This window comes from Monodelphis domestica, chromosome 7 (genome assembly GCF_027887165.1).
Source record: "Monodelphis domestica isolate mMonDom1 chromosome 7, mMonDom1.pri, whole genome shotgun sequence".
Lineage (NCBI taxonomy): Eukaryota > Metazoa > Chordata > Mammalia > Didelphimorphia > Didelphidae > Monodelphis > Monodelphis domestica.
In genome coordinates this window covers 290,565,635-290,581,451 of record NC_077233.1, presented here as the reverse complement: position 1 = coordinate 290,581,451, position 15,817 = coordinate 290,565,635, and positions in this window count along the sequence as shown.

Sequence of the window (15,817 nt, the reverse complement as noted above, 5' to 3'; positions counted from 1 at the left end):
GACCCTTGTGTAAGAGGGAGATGCCAGAAGGAATGGAAAGGATTGAAGGACTATCTCAGGAAGAGACGAGATGGAACCCAGCTGCCATCAGGGGATGAGATGGAACTTGCCACCAGGGACCCAAAGAAAAAATGAAACGGCATGGCCTTCAAGAACATTTCCCTACAAATTGGAAATGCAAATTCCTGTAGCCTTTCTCTATGATCATAAATAAATTTATAATTGAGGAACCTTAGAGATATTTTGGCTCAATCACCCCAGTGCCACCTGCTGCCCACTCCCTCCCCACAAAGATTCTGAGCTCATACAGATCAAATTAGACTCTGAGGTACTCGTATGAGCTAAAAAATAATAGCTAATAATAATAGGTAGCATTTATATCGTTACATGAATTTTCTCATCTGCTCACCTAACTAATGCCAATAGTGCAGCTGGCTATGCAAAGAAAAAAGAATAGTGCTTGTTAAGGAGAATACATATCATTAACTAGCAGAGTTAGAAGAAGGAGGTATCTTTATTAGTATAGCTAGCTGCCCTGAAAGCAAAGGGAACTAACTACCTGTCAGGCTAGACAGAAGAGGGGGGTATTCCAGAGCATGTTGAAGTCTATCTCTTTTGTTCAATTAAGTATTTTTATATCAATTAGGGGAATAAAGAAGACACTTGAAGGGATCCAGCTATTGTAGCTGGTTCTGCAGTTCATGCAGAGGTAATAACAAGTAAATGGGAAATGGGATTATCTATGTTTTCTTAAATATCTGTCTTCTACAATATAGAGCTTCCACATAGGTATGTGTATACATACACACACACACACACACACACACACACACGTGTATATATGGATATCATGTGTTCTTCATAACAACCTTGGAAGGTGTGTACTATTATTATTTCCATCTTATAAATGAGGAAACTGACTTGCCTAGTTCATCCAACTAGCAAATATCTAGGGCAGTGATGGGCAACCTTTTGAGATTGATGTGTCAAAATTCCCCCAAAAAACTTAGCATAACTTATGGCATGCCACTGCAAGAAAAATTATAATTTTGCAATATTTATATTTTAAATAACAAAAATGGATAATTGTAATGTATAACTGTATTGAATAAACCAAAAACTAATTATTTAATTTACCTGCTTAGTGACTTCTTTGTTCATGTATCAGTTTCTTTTGTTGGTCTTGATAGTATTTAACTTGTGTGGGGTGCCATGAACTAAGATCAGTCAGGGGGAGGGGGAATTCTTTAACTAACCTGCCTATTAGTGACATTTTTGTTGCTGAATTTCATTGGCTAAATCTTCAATTGAAGGTTGGTATTTTGTACACTTCAAGCCCAAGCAAGCTCTACTAACTTCTTCTGTCAATCTGTTTCTTTTGTTGGTTTTGATATTATTTAACACTGAGAATAAGGTCTCACAAAAGTACATAGATGAAAAAATTGGGAGTAAAGCCATTGCTATATTTTTCAGGGCGCTAAAAGTGTCTGGTAATCAGTTCCAGGCATTCATCTGTTGCAGGTGGGCTGGAGCCCCACCTAGTCGTTCCATGGACCGGCCCTGCCCCACCATGCCCCTCCCCAGCTCACTGACCTGGGGTTGCCCTGAGAGCAGTGTTGCCCGCTGTTGCCCGCCAGCCTGCCTGCCCACATGTGCTCCTCCTCCCTACCCCTGTGGGAGCCCCACATGCCCCAGTCACCTGGTGCACTGCCCATCACTCTCTCCCCCTCCCCCACCCCTGTGGCCAGTGTGTGGAGCATCTGGGTCCCCACTGGGCCGGGCCAGGGCATGGCCACTGTTACAGGAGGGTTGTGAGGAAGGGTTAAACAAGCTTTATATATATTAAAGTTTATTTATCTAAAAGGAGAAAGGGATAGAAGGGAAACAGGGAAAACAGGGAATAACTTACATCTAACACATCCCAGATATAAAATTCCTATACTTCCTATAATTATACTAAATTAACTAATTAATTTGACTTAAGGGAGGATTGGTAGAGGCAAAGGCAAAGGGGCCCAAAGAAAATCTCACAACATAGAGTCCTTCTTTGCTCCAGACAGCAGTCCCTGAGAGATGTCAGCAACTCCAGTGAAATCCACTTTCTCTATAGTATCAGCAGTAGGAAGCAGGCAGAAATCTTAAGACAGCCAAAGGAAAAGCCCTACCCTGCCCCTCCCCAGTCACTGGCCCAGGGGCACTGCAAGAGCAGCAGTTTCCCCCCCACCAGCCTGCCTGCCCTCACCCCTTCCGCATTCACTCTCCTCCTCCTCACCCCTGTAAGAGCCCCACACAGCCCAGCTGCCTGGGCCCAGTGCTTGCTTCCCACCCCCTCGGCCAGTTTGTGAACAGCCCTCCCACCCGGGCCTCAGCTGAAGGCACGAGGCTCCCTGGCAGTTCCCAGTCTGAGACTCACTGAGCCTGCATGTGCCTGCATGTCATGAAAAATGGCTATGTATGTCAGTGCTGACACGTGTGGCATAGGTTTGCCATCAGGGATCTAGGGCAAGATACTCTTAACAGTAAAAAAATACATTTCCCTCTAGTATTCTATGCTCTGAGCCACCTAACAGAAAGGCAGAAGAAAGGAAAGAATTGGGATTCCAGAAACACCTTTCACAGTCATCTAGTGTGAAAGTACCAGGATTCCCCATTTCCCAACAACAGGGATTAGTTTCCCCTAAAGGGTAAGGAAGGTGTCATTTGACCCCTCCCTCCTTTGAGATTTCCTGATCACTTAAAATCATAAAGCATCCTGCCCATGTGGATTTGCAGTCTCTTTTATTTGAAGAATGTCTGAAGACCACATATGCTTTGCTCTGTGGACTAGACATGTTTCCAAAGGGAGATAGAGGTAGGGACCTTCATTTAAAGAAGCTCAGTGTATTTAAGGATGCATATCTTTAAAGTAAATTCCTTTTGTTAACTGTTCAGTGAAATGTAAGTTCCCAATGTCAAATCTGAAGTGACAGGGTACAGGTCTTAGCGACACCTTAAAATCTGGGGAAACATTATATGGATTTTTAAAAAATGTTCACTGGTGTCTTTTATTTTTATATCACCTACATTTCCAGATGTATCTCTCCCTTAGCACTCTCCAAAAGAGCCTTATAACAAAAAAAAAAATTAAAAGGGGCAGGGGGTGACCCTAACCAACATACTGAAAAAGTCTAATGTATGCACAGGATCTCATCTTCTCCAAATTGCTATCTTCTGCCATCTCCTTAGCATGGAGAAAGAGTGCTACTCCTACCTAGCCCTGGTGCTGCATTTTTGAAGGAAAGAGGAAAGAGCATCAGTTGTTTCTCTTTTGTAGACTACAGAGGAGGAGGCTCCTCGCCATAGTCTGCTGTCATCAACCATCTTGGAGATAGCCCTGCTCCTTTCCCCAATGATGTTTTCCTATTGAGATCTTTCTGAAAACCATCAACACCAATCCAGACCAAAGGATGTAGATAGGACCATGAGAGACCAAATAACACACTGCCTCTTCTTCAGCAGGAAGCCGCTTTTATGAGTAAGACCATTTCCCCATTTCCCCCTTGGACACATGGCCCCTCTTCCTCCCTCCCCTCCCCTCCCCTCCCCTCCCATTTTTTCTTTTTATATAAATCAAAGATGGGAATGATAGATCCTAGGACCAAAACCCTCTCTCCAATCCCTCCCCGAGACCAAAGCAAGGGGTTAAGCCATGTCTCTGCTTCTATATACCTTCCAGCAAAAATATATGCCCTATCATCTCATCAAGTTGATTGGGGGAGTCCACAAACTATTTGTTGTTGTTGTTTTCATTACATAAAGCTTTGCAAACAGGGAACCACAGAGGTTAAGTGATTTGCCCAAGTTAAAATAAGTAGTAAATAGAAGACTTGGATTTTAATCTAGGTCCTCTGATTACAAATTCATTTTACTTTCCAATGTACTACTTTGTTTCCCCCTTTCTATTGTAGAGCCTAAGGAAATTTCTTGGGTAATAAATGCAAAAAAAAGTCTTTTTTCTGTGACAAGGTTTTTGCATTCAAAGAGTGGCAGGCTAAAGGGCTGCTGAATCTTTTCTCCTCCATAGGCGAGGGGCCCCAGGAGGTCTGGAATCTTGAGAAGCAAGATTCTGACTGAGATTCAGTTAGCTCTCTCAATCTTGAGAAGCCTAGGAGGAAGGTCTGGCCAAGACTTTCTCCTGAGGAGATTTTTTCCTCTCCTGTTGACTGGACATCCTCCCCAACTCCCCTCCCCCCCCCATTCCCAACTGAAGTGATAGCTGAAGAAGACATTGAGCCTCTGTCAAACTTGCCTCACAGCTCCTGGTTCCTTGGGTCTGAACTGTGCCAGTTGGGCCAAGACCAGGGCAAGCCAAGCCTGACTCTCTCAGGGGGCCCAAGGCTGCCAAGTCCTAGATTCCCCAACTCGAGGAGGGAGGAAAAAGGGTAGCTAGAGTAGGGACACCTCCCCTGCTTTCCTCAAACCCTTTCCTGCCAGCCATTTCTTAGTGTTATCCCCAACTGACTTAGTTTAGAATAAAGTTGTCTTTTCACCAAAGTGACTTAGGTGTGAGTGGGCCAGCTTGATAGGAGGGAGAGTAATCTCCCTGAAGAGGAAGCTTTAGACACTAGTAGTGGAGGAGGACAAGAGCCAGTTTGTGAGAGCAGCCCTAGCTGAGGAGGGAAGGCTGAAGGGGGAAACTACTCAACCCCCCTCTCCTCTCTCTGAGCCAGCCTTAACCATCAGCCGCCTCCTGGGTCCTGCTTTCAGGGGGAGATCTCCATTCCCCCTCTATCCCTTTTACCACCACCTAATTCCTCCATTACACTTCCAAACTGATCTAAATAATGCACGTATTTTTGCATCACATTTCGGAGCTTTCTCCTATGGGGAAAATCTTATCATTCAACATCATGGTGAGTATTCACATAGATAAAAGAATCGTCCCGAAATTCTTGGAACTTATTCTAAGGTTAAATTTATACCAAAATCCACAAAAAGGGCCACGTACGGCTTCTGCATTTGAGGAAAGCATCTCCGTATGTCAGAAAAAAGCAATCTAAAATGGGAAGTCTTCCGGGCGGGCTGTGTTTGGGGAGATGGGGCTACTTGCAGGCTTTAAAGGAGGGGTTTCATGTTACTTGGATTTCTTAGACTCATTAGAGGAACGTCCCTCATGCTAGACTATAATGAGTCTCTGGTCCCCAGATATTGGCTATTATTGTACTCGATCTTGTTGAAACGATTTACCTTATTAACTCGTACATATCATCTTCATTTGTTTTGAGCTTCAGTGAGGGCCGCTAGAGAGCCGTGAGCAAAAGAACTTCTAACCAAAAGAAGAGATAAGGCATATCCCTTTGTAGTCATAGCAACAAATGTGTAACCATATGCTGGGGACTAAAAGGAATTCAGGCCACAGGACTGAAGGAAATGGAGCAACTGCTCTAAAAGACATTCGTGATCCTATTACTCTTTTTCTGTTTCTTTCGTCTTTGCTTTTTACGACAATAAGTGCTTTCAAAAGATCCTGTGCGAACTAGTGGCCAACAAGTAGAGGGGGAAGGAGGACATTTCTGGTGGGCCGGGGACTATGGAGATGTGCGTCAGATACCTCGCCTCTTCACACGCATCCTTCCCTGCAAATTCAGCCCGGACTGTTGCAGACAAGGAAGGTACCATGTCGTCCTGGCTGGAAGTTGGATTGATCCAGCACCCAGCTGTGAGCCCTTTGGGAAAGTCGCCCATAAAGTAGCTATTGAGGCTTCATGGGCAATTCATGAGACACCTTGGAACTTCCTTGGTGGCGGTGGATTCATTTTTTACAACCATCTTGTGGGAGGCTTTGATTTGTTTTTCTCCTCCAAACTGCTTCTAACCTGCTTTGATAATTGCTTCTACCTAAGGATATTGGAATAAGATTCTGGGAAAAGAGTACTTACTTAAGCCCTCTGGTTCTCTGGGACACAGGGATTCAACTCAATAGCCCTGATGAATGTGGTGAGCCCAAAGAAAACCTGGTTTGTGAATAACTTGGGGAAAATATTTATTTCATTTATAATTTGTAACTCATTTACTAGACTGTGTGCTCCGTGAGAGGAGTACTTGCAATTTTTATTTGCTTTTGCCCCATAATAACCTGCATATGATAGGCCATGAAAAGATATTTGTCCAAAGAACATATGAATTAATTGTAGAACATCGTTTCATTACAGATATAAATGTAAATTTCATAGCTTAGAAATCTATCCTTGGGGGGCAGCTGGGTGGCTCAGTGGATTGAGAGCCAGTCCTAAAGACGGGAGGTCCCAGGTTCAAATCTGGCCTCAGACACTACCCAGCTGTGTGACCCTGGGCAAGTCACTTGACCCCCATTGCCTAGCCTTTACCACTCTTCTGCCTTGGAGCCAATACACAGTATTGATTCCAAGATGGAAGGTAAGGGTTTAAAAAAAAAAAGAAAAGAAATCTATCCTTGAAGAGGGATCAAGGGATTATCACCAGAACACCACACATGTCCTTTTGGACCTCAGTAACTGCGTATCACAATCACAATTATGCTTTGTGTAGCAGAAAGTTTTTAACCTGGTATCCATGGACATGCTTTCTTGCTCTCTGATTTCCCTGGCCATGCTATGCTTTTCTTTCTATTCATTCTGGGGAATATAGACTTTACCACACTGCCAAAAAGAATGAAAGGCAATAAGGAAAGAGGTCAATTGCTCCTGCTTCAAAGGAACATAAATTTAGGACTAGAAAGGATCTAAAATGCCATCTAATTGTTCAAATCTACTCATTTTACAGGAAAGGAAACTGAGCTCCAAATATATTTAGTGGCTTGATTAAGGTTAATGGCTCTTTGAATTCAATGAGAAGGAATTCTATATTCCTTTAGTTAAGTGTCCCACAGACCCTAGGATTTGTGCCATCACAACTTATCCCAGCCTCAATTTCCTTATCTATAAATTGATTATAATTGATGATGTACCTCCTTCACAGGGTTGTTTCGAAAATTAACCAGATACAAAGAGCCTCATTCTGTGTTGTCTGACTTTTTCTCCATTATTACCAGGATTTTAAAAAATCTACTTTAGTTATTGAATTAGGCAAAGAGTTTGCATTTTTATAAGTAGATTGCCTATTCTTTATTTTGCAAATTTTCTTTCAACCTCCTACTCTTTGGTGGTTTTATTGCTTATTTGAACCAGAAAGAGATTAAGCAAAGAAAAGGCAAGAAAACTTCAGATTTGCCCGTTCTATAGCTCAGTGATGGTGAACCTTTTAGAGATGGAGTGTGCTGTCCCCACCCCACCCCCAGACTGAGTGCTGTGCCCATCCCCCCATAAACTATGTGCCATGCAGAAAACACTCCCATTGGGCTGTTGGGCAGAGGGCCCAGTGAAGTGAGGAATGTCCCCAGTGAATGTAGAGAGGAGGAGGGGAGTGGCCTGAGCCATCTGGTCCTCTCTAGATCTCTTGGCTGTGAGCCGCCCACCTTAAACCCTATGCATTCCCACTGGGCTGCTGGGCAGAGGTGTGGGGGATATAAAAAAATGTCCTCATGTATTATAACACCAATTCACTTGTAAACACTTGTATACACATATATATCCATGGATGTAAATATGTCTGGAGATGTAATAATGGATGTTTTGGTGATATTGAGGGAGTGCATTCTGCATATCCCTTACATTTGTTTGTACTGTTGCCTAACGTGTTCATTAGGCTTAGAATATCAATGTATGAAACTGGTTATGGAAATTAAGATGAAAACTGTCTTGTGTTGTATCTGTCTGTATGTCTTGTACACGTGTGGAGTGGCTTTCTTTTTCACGAGCAAATGTTTAAAGGCAATTGTGACCTGGGTAACTAAGGATTCAGAGCTTAAATTGATGGTGATACAAATGAAACACCAACTTGATCAGATGGAATTATATATAAGAGAACATAAAGTTTTAAACACAGAATATGGGTATGGGAATAATGTAAACACTGGGGAAATGAAAAATCTCAACAGGTTACAACAGGGTTTGGCTGCAGGGATGGTTATTCTATGTCCACTAAGAGATCTCCCTGTGATTTCAAGATGAGATATTTCAGGTCAAGATACACAAGAGATTCACCCCAGAGGTCTTGGAGTCCATAAAAAGAAGAACCCCTAGCTTTGTAGAAGAACCCAACCATGTAATAAAAGAAGAGGGCAAAAGATTTATTTGACCCAGATTACAATGACTTTGCATTATTGATGAAGGAGCTATTGACAAAGAGAAAATGAAACAGATCTATTAATGAGATTATGTAAACCTTAAAATTTCTTAGACTTATGAATGTTGGAAATTTCCCCATTGGGAAATTTCATACTTGAAATTATTTCCTACTGATAGTAAGAACTCTATTGGAATATGAAACTCCTTGGCATGGGAGGATCCTTCTCCTCCCTACTTGGGACTACTTTGGGACGGAGGCCTTTTGCTAAACAATGGAAAGGGCTTTGACCTATGCTTAAGCATAGAACAGGAAGTTCTTTGAGTCATGATTGATTTTAGAATTGATACAATAGAGATACTTGGAATGACAGAACCAGGTCTTGGAAACTACAATATCCACCCTACTCAGAGTAACAGAATTTAGGAAGGGCTGCAGCAAAGATCAAGATTTAATTATTTGAGAATATGACCTTCAACAGACATGTGCAAAGGGGGCAGACCTTTGGGTGGTCCTGGGTTAAGCTAGAGCCACCATTGGCACAAGGGAGACATCGACAGTGATTGATAGATGTGAGAACTGAGGGGAGGGAACTTAGATTGTTTGCTTAAAGAGGAGGAGGTGGCTCTGAAGGAGAACTCAGGAGGTTGCTCTGAAGGAGGACTGAGGAGAGTTTTGCTCTGAAGGAGGTCTGAGAGGAGAGGTCCTGGAGAGAGAGTTCCTGGAGAGGTCTTGAAGGAGGCTGTGGAAGGAGAACTCAGGAGGAGGCAGGAGGAGAATTCTCTGGAAACATTTCTTGAAAGGAGGTTCTCTTGAAGGTGGAGCCTGAGGTTGGCATGAGAAGCCTTACCTAGAGAGATCTTGGGTGAGTGATAAAACCAACTGACTGATTTATCTCTTAGGACTGAGGTCTAGGACTTATTGGCTTGAGACCCTTCATTCTTATTCCTTTCTTACTTTCTCTCTTTTTCTATTGATTAATCAGTGTATTATAAATTAAATTTCTCTATAAAACCCAGTTGGCTTGGGCATATTCATAAATTGGGAATATATTCCCTGGCAACCACCTTATATTTATATAAATAAACCCAAGACACAGTAGAAAACATATTTCAGCAGTCATAATTGATATATATATTTCCCTTGCTCCCAAACATTTTAATTATCACAGTTTATGGCTCCCACTCTCTTATCTACAACTATTTAACGCTCAAAACTAATTTAAATCTAACAATTAGGGAGGACCCCATTCTGCCATCATGGCTGGAGCATTACCCTAAGCACATGAATAGCAAAGGACAATATGGAAGAATGAAAAAGTACAGGCAAGCAATTATTGAAGTCATGGGGAGACACACTAAAAGACCAAATACCTGGTCAAAATTTGAATCCATAAAGCAAAAGATCACAGAAACATTTTTAGATAAAATAACAGAAGTGGCCTAGACATTCCTAAACATGGATGTGTTTGAGGAAGGGATAATAACTCACATAAAGAGGATCTTGGTTAAGAATGAAATACCAAAAATCAAGTGTTTTTTTTTTAATAATTAACCTGACTAGGAAGAGATGGAACTGGAAGATCTAATACATAAGGTGACATACTTGACCATTGACACTGAGGATAGATATGAGGAGAAAGATACTGTAGTGGAAGACCTAAGAAGAAAGCTTAGGGAAGCAGAATTAACAATTAAAGATATTGAGATAAAAGAGGTCAAGGCAGTGGCTGCTTTGAGATCCATGAAGCCTAAGAACAACTATAGTCCTAGGGAGAGCAGATCAGATCCCAAAGACTGTTTCCTTTGTAAGCAGGTTGGCCATTTTGTCAGAGAATGTAGGTATAGAGGCCAATTTAATAGACAGATTAACAGAAATGGAGGACTTAATAGACAATAGAGCAATAATAATAGGAACATTAATAGCTAAAATAACTGGAATAATAATAATAATCAAATGAGAAATGTAAATCAGTGCCAAAATGCCTGTTGCCAAGGAGCCCAAGCCCCAGATCTGACCACTATGCAGGATTAGGTAAAGTCTGGATCTAGGCCAAATTATAGCCAGGTTGTCAAGGGAGACCAGAGCAAGGGTATGTGTTCGTTATGAAGGTTTACCCAGAATACATCTTTAATTGAATTGAGGGATAATAAGTTGAGTATAAATGAAAATGAGTGTAATGTGTAAAATTAAAAATTTAGAGACTGAGGCAGGTAGAAATTAGTTTCTCTCTGCAAGGAGTATTATTTTTATAAGGTTTATTAAAGGTCAAGGGTTAAAGAAAATACAAGCAAGAGAAGCACGTGCTAGGTGGGCCATGAGGCCCACCCAAATTTCACTCACATCATGAGACGCATCTGTTTGCCAGCGGAGCCAGGAAGAGAAAAGAGCCTGCCATGGGAAAAGAGAGCCTGAGAATTCAGTGAGATTACAAAGCATTCTGGGGAAGTGAAGCAAGGACTTCTGGGGATTGAAGTCCTGGATTCAAGTCCATTTTTACAAATGATAATAAAGTTGATGAAGATATAAATGAATTAAATGAATTAAAGAATAATATAATTAGTGTAAATAATTGTAAGGGAAAATAAAATTGTAATACAAATTTAGTAAAAAATCCTAATGAATGTAAAATAAGGGAAATTAATGAAGAATATAAATTGAATAATAATGAAATTGTAAATGAGAACAATGAAACCAAGGTGGAGAATATAAGGACCAGTGAGAGTCGTGTAAAAGTTGATGATGCAAAACCCTGAGAATATCATGTAGTTCAAGCAGATGTAAACTTGAATGGACAGGAAATGACTGAGCTTTGTACTAATGTTACTGTGCTAGCACCAGTATTAAAAACATTTCAACCTCCAAATGGCACAGAGCCATATGTATCTCTGTTACTATAGGTGGCCAGATATATGATCTTTTGGTTGGTACTGGAGCCAGCAAATTAGTTTTTCAAAGTCTACCTAAAGACTGTAGATCTATTGGTCCAATGGAAGTAATAGGTGCAACTGGTAAACCAGAGAGAGTAGTAAAATTACAACCTATAATGATTACTTTAGGTCCTTTACCTGTGGAGCATGCATTTCTTTGTATGCCAGACCACCCCATGAATCTTCTTGGTAGGGATTTATTGTTTAAATTATGAGCAATAATCCAATATACTGATACTGGGGATATATCATTACATCTACCAGAAGAATCTCTGAAAGCTTCTCCATTGCTGTTCTTAGATTGAGTCAGTACAGAGGATGATTTGGATTCAATCTATCCTATTCCTGAGGATATCCCTGAAGATTTATGGTCAAAGTCTTCCACAGATGTGGTCTATTGAAATCAGCTACTTGAGTAAGAGTGAGGACTAAGGAAGGACCAGTTCCTTGTGTACCTCAATATCCCTTAAAGTAAAGAAGCAATAGGGGGTATCAGACCAATCATTGAATCCCTAATCCAATAAGAGATCATAATACCTTGCTTCTCAGAATATAACACACCTATACTTCCAATTAAAAAGCCAAATCTAGATCAGAATGGAAAAACCGTCTACAGATTCATCCAGGATTTAAGAGCTATAAACATTCATACACATCCAATTGTACCAAGCCCAGCTGCTATAATTGCTTCCATTCTGAGTCAGGAAAGATATTTCACTGTGGTAGATTCATGCTCAGCATTTTTCTTGATAGCAGTTCACAAGGAATCTCAAAAGATCTTTGCTTTTACCTGGGAGAAAACCTGGAGGACTTGGACTAATCTGCCCCAGGAATTCATAGATTCCCTGAGCCAGTTCTCACAAATTTTGAATAGAAACCTTAAAACCATAACATTCAAGGAAAGTAAAACGGTTCATTTTGCTGATGATATCCTCCTAGCATCTCCAAGTGCTAAAGTGTGTTTAGGACATAGCAAGATTCTTTTGATTGAATTATATAAATGTGGGCATACCAAAGGGCGCTAAAAGACTCTCTGCCCTTTGATCCAGCCATAGCACTGCTGGGTTTGTATCCCAAAGAGATAATAAGGAAAAAGACTTGTACAAGAATATTCATAACTATGCTCTTTGTGGTGGCAAAAAAATTGGAAAATGAGAGGATGCCCTTCAATTGGGGAATGGCTGAACAAATTGTGGTCTATGTTGGTGATGGAATACTATTGTGCTCAAAGGAATAATAAAGTGGAGGAATTCCATGGGAACTGGAATGACCTCCAGGAATTGATGCAGAGTGAAAGGAGCAGAACCAAGAGAATATTGTACACAGAGACCGATACACTGTGGTACAATCAAATGTAATGGACTTCTACATTAATGGCAATGCAGTGGTTCTGAACAACTTGGAGGGATCTATGAGAAAAAAACACTATCCACATTCAGAGGAAAAACCATGGGAGTAGAAACACAGAAGAAAAACAACTGCTTGAATACATGGGTTGAGGGGATATGGCTGGGGATGTAGATTCTAAATGAACATCCTAATGCAAACGCCAACAACATGGAAATAGGTTCTGATCAAGGACACATGTAACACCCAGTGAAATTTCACATTGGCTATGGCAAGGGTGAGGGTAGGGGAGGTAGGGAAATAATAAGATTCTTGTAACCAAGGAATAATGCTTTAAATTGACTAAATAAATTAATTTAAATTTAAAAAAATAAATGTGGGCATAAAATCTCCAAGGAAAAAATACAATGGGTTTTTCCTCTCATTGAATATCTTGGATTTGTGTTATCAGAGGGTTCCAGAAGTATCACACAGAAAAGAATAGCAGACATACCAAAACTGAGTGCACTTCAGACCAAAAAGCAACTCAGAGCTATTCTTGGAACAACTGGTTTCTGTAGGCGATGGATACCTGAGTATAGTGAAATAACTAAGTGTTTAACAGGTCTAACCAGGAATACAGAACCAAAACCTCTGAAACTAAAACCTAAACATCTATAAGCCTTAAGTAAGGTTAGAGAAGTGATTTTATCTGCCCCAGCTTTGAATATCCTGGACTATACAAAACCATTCCAACTGTTTGTCAAGGAAACAAAAGGTATTGCTTCTGGGGTATTGACTTTAGGACAAAGTTATCATCCAATTGGATGTTATAGTTGTCAGCTTGATCTAATAGCTGCAGGTACAGTTCCTTGTCTAAGAGGTATAGCTGCTGCAGCTATATTAGTTCAGAAGTCAGCTGATTTAGTGTTGGGATGTCCATTGATTGTATATTGCTCACATCAAATAGAAACACTAATGAGGAAATTTCATACTCAAGCATATTCAGAGCAAAGAATATCTAAATATGAAATTATACTCCTAGGTAGTGAGAACATCCAGTTGAGGAGGTGTAGTGTATTAAATCCATCTATACTTCCTCCTCATTTGCCAAAAAAAATGGTGAACCATTGCATGAATGTATAGAAGTAGTAGATCTAGTGGATATGCCTAGGATGGATTTAAAAGACACTCTAATCAAAAACATAGACTTGATTTTATTCACTGATGGTTCTTTATATTTGTGTAATAGATGTACAGGTGCTGCAGTTGTCACAGAATATGAGACACTGTGTTATGGATCATTAACTAGTAACCTTAGTATTCAAGGAGCAGAGTTGGTCGCTTTGAAGCAAGCATGTCTTCTAGCTGAGAGTAAAAGTGAAAATATTTATACAGACTCTCATTATGCATTTTCTGTATGTCATGCTACAGGTCAGATCTGGAAACAATGAGGTTTTATAACTGCATTGGGAAAACCGATAGCTCATGCATAAATAATAAGTGCTTAGTAAAACGTTTGTGCAAGTAAATGGAAGAAAACAACGTGTATCACAGAGGAGGCTTAATTGAATGCTAGTTTGTATTGACTGGATTTATTCAGAGTTTTTTGAAATGGGGGACTACAGCTGGACCAAGGCTATACCTCTCGCTTTCGTTGTAAATAAAGGAAAAGTCACCAGAGCAAAGTGTAGGGATTTTACCTTGATTACAGAGGAGCCCTGCAATTCCTGACCTTTCTCTAGAAGCACAAGACCACATCAGTCGCTTTCTTGTGGCAAAAAGTAGTAAATGACAGGTATAAATGCGGGACTTGGAATCAAGGAAGGGCCCTTCACCAATTTCCTGTGTAGCCCTGGGCCAATTACTTCACTCTCCTAGACAGAAGTTTCCTCATTCGCAATGTGAAGAAAGTTGGGCTAGAGGAGTTCGAAGGTTCTAGTCCATGAGTTTGGAACTGGTAACTCAGGAGATTTGTCATTTATTTACACTTTTTGTAAGGTTATTTGTTCTCATTTATTTTTGTCGTCCGAAGTGACCCTGAAGAGGGCATGAGCCCCCATGAACAAAAACTTTAAACTGTGCAGAACCAAAGTATCAACTTGGAATCTTATTAGGAGTGAGCCAATATTCCAACCAACATTAGAAAACCACAATTCCTGTGGAAAGTGGACAACAGCGAACAAGAGTTATTATCATTATTAAATTAGGACATTATGATATATTTTATTTATTTATTGTTTAAACCCTCACTTTCCATCTTAGAATCAATACTGTGTACTGGTTCTAAGGCAGAAGAGCTGTAAGGGCTAGGCAATGGGGGTCAAGTGACTTGCCCAGGGTCACACAGCTGGGAAGTGTCTTGGGTCAGATTTGAACCTCCTGTCTCTAGGCCTGGCTGAGAGAATCCACCGAGCCACCCAGCTGCCCCCCTTGATATATTTTTAAATAAGTAAGAATTTTAGATCTTGAGCCCAGTTTTTCACATTTTCATCAATGACTAGAATGAGGAAACAGAATACCACTAAATATGGGGTGGACAAATAAGTGAAAAAATCTCGAAAGTGAAGCCAAATTCTGAAGAACAAGTGGAGACCTTGGAATAGAGATAATAAAAAATGGTACCTTGTACACGAAGGCAGAGAGGTAGAGAGCACAGCAAGACTCTACAGTGACTTTTAAGAGAATATCCAACATGTTGGGGAAGAGAATTTCAGAAATGGTCATCGTAAAGACAAAATGCATTCATAAGCATGTTTTTTTAAGTAAATTAAGGGGGCAACTAAAGGGCTGAGTGAATAAAGAGCTAGGTTGGTCTAGAAACAAGAGGTCCTGTGATCAAATCTGGCTTTAGACACTTTCTAGCTGTGTGACCCTGGGCAAGTCACTTCACCCCAACTGCCTGTCCCTCACCACTCTTCTGCCTTGGAACTGATTCTGGGTATGAATTCTAAGATGGAAGGTGAGGATCTTAAAAATAAATCAAGGGTGGCCAATATGCTTGAGAGCAATATATGTCTCTAAGGTGATGTTGAGCAGTCGGCCGAATTATCAAAGAATAACAGAGGAACAAAGCAGAGAATAACTGGGCACATGAGAGGGACAAGGATCGAAGAATCCTGGTGATAAGAAGCTAAGATACAGATAGTAAGAGTCGTGATAACTAGCCAAGGAAGGGTGGGGAATATTTTCATCTTAAAGAGTAGACAGATGCACTTTGGGAAACCCCCAAATTTGGGTATAATGGAGCTGCCATCGTGGGATTAATTCCTCTTTGGCTTACTGTCCTTCCAGTCATCTTTTTTACAACTTCTACTCACCAGCAGGGCACCCTTCCCAACCCCTCCACAGGCTCTCCCTCTCCAGTTCTAAAGCAATGA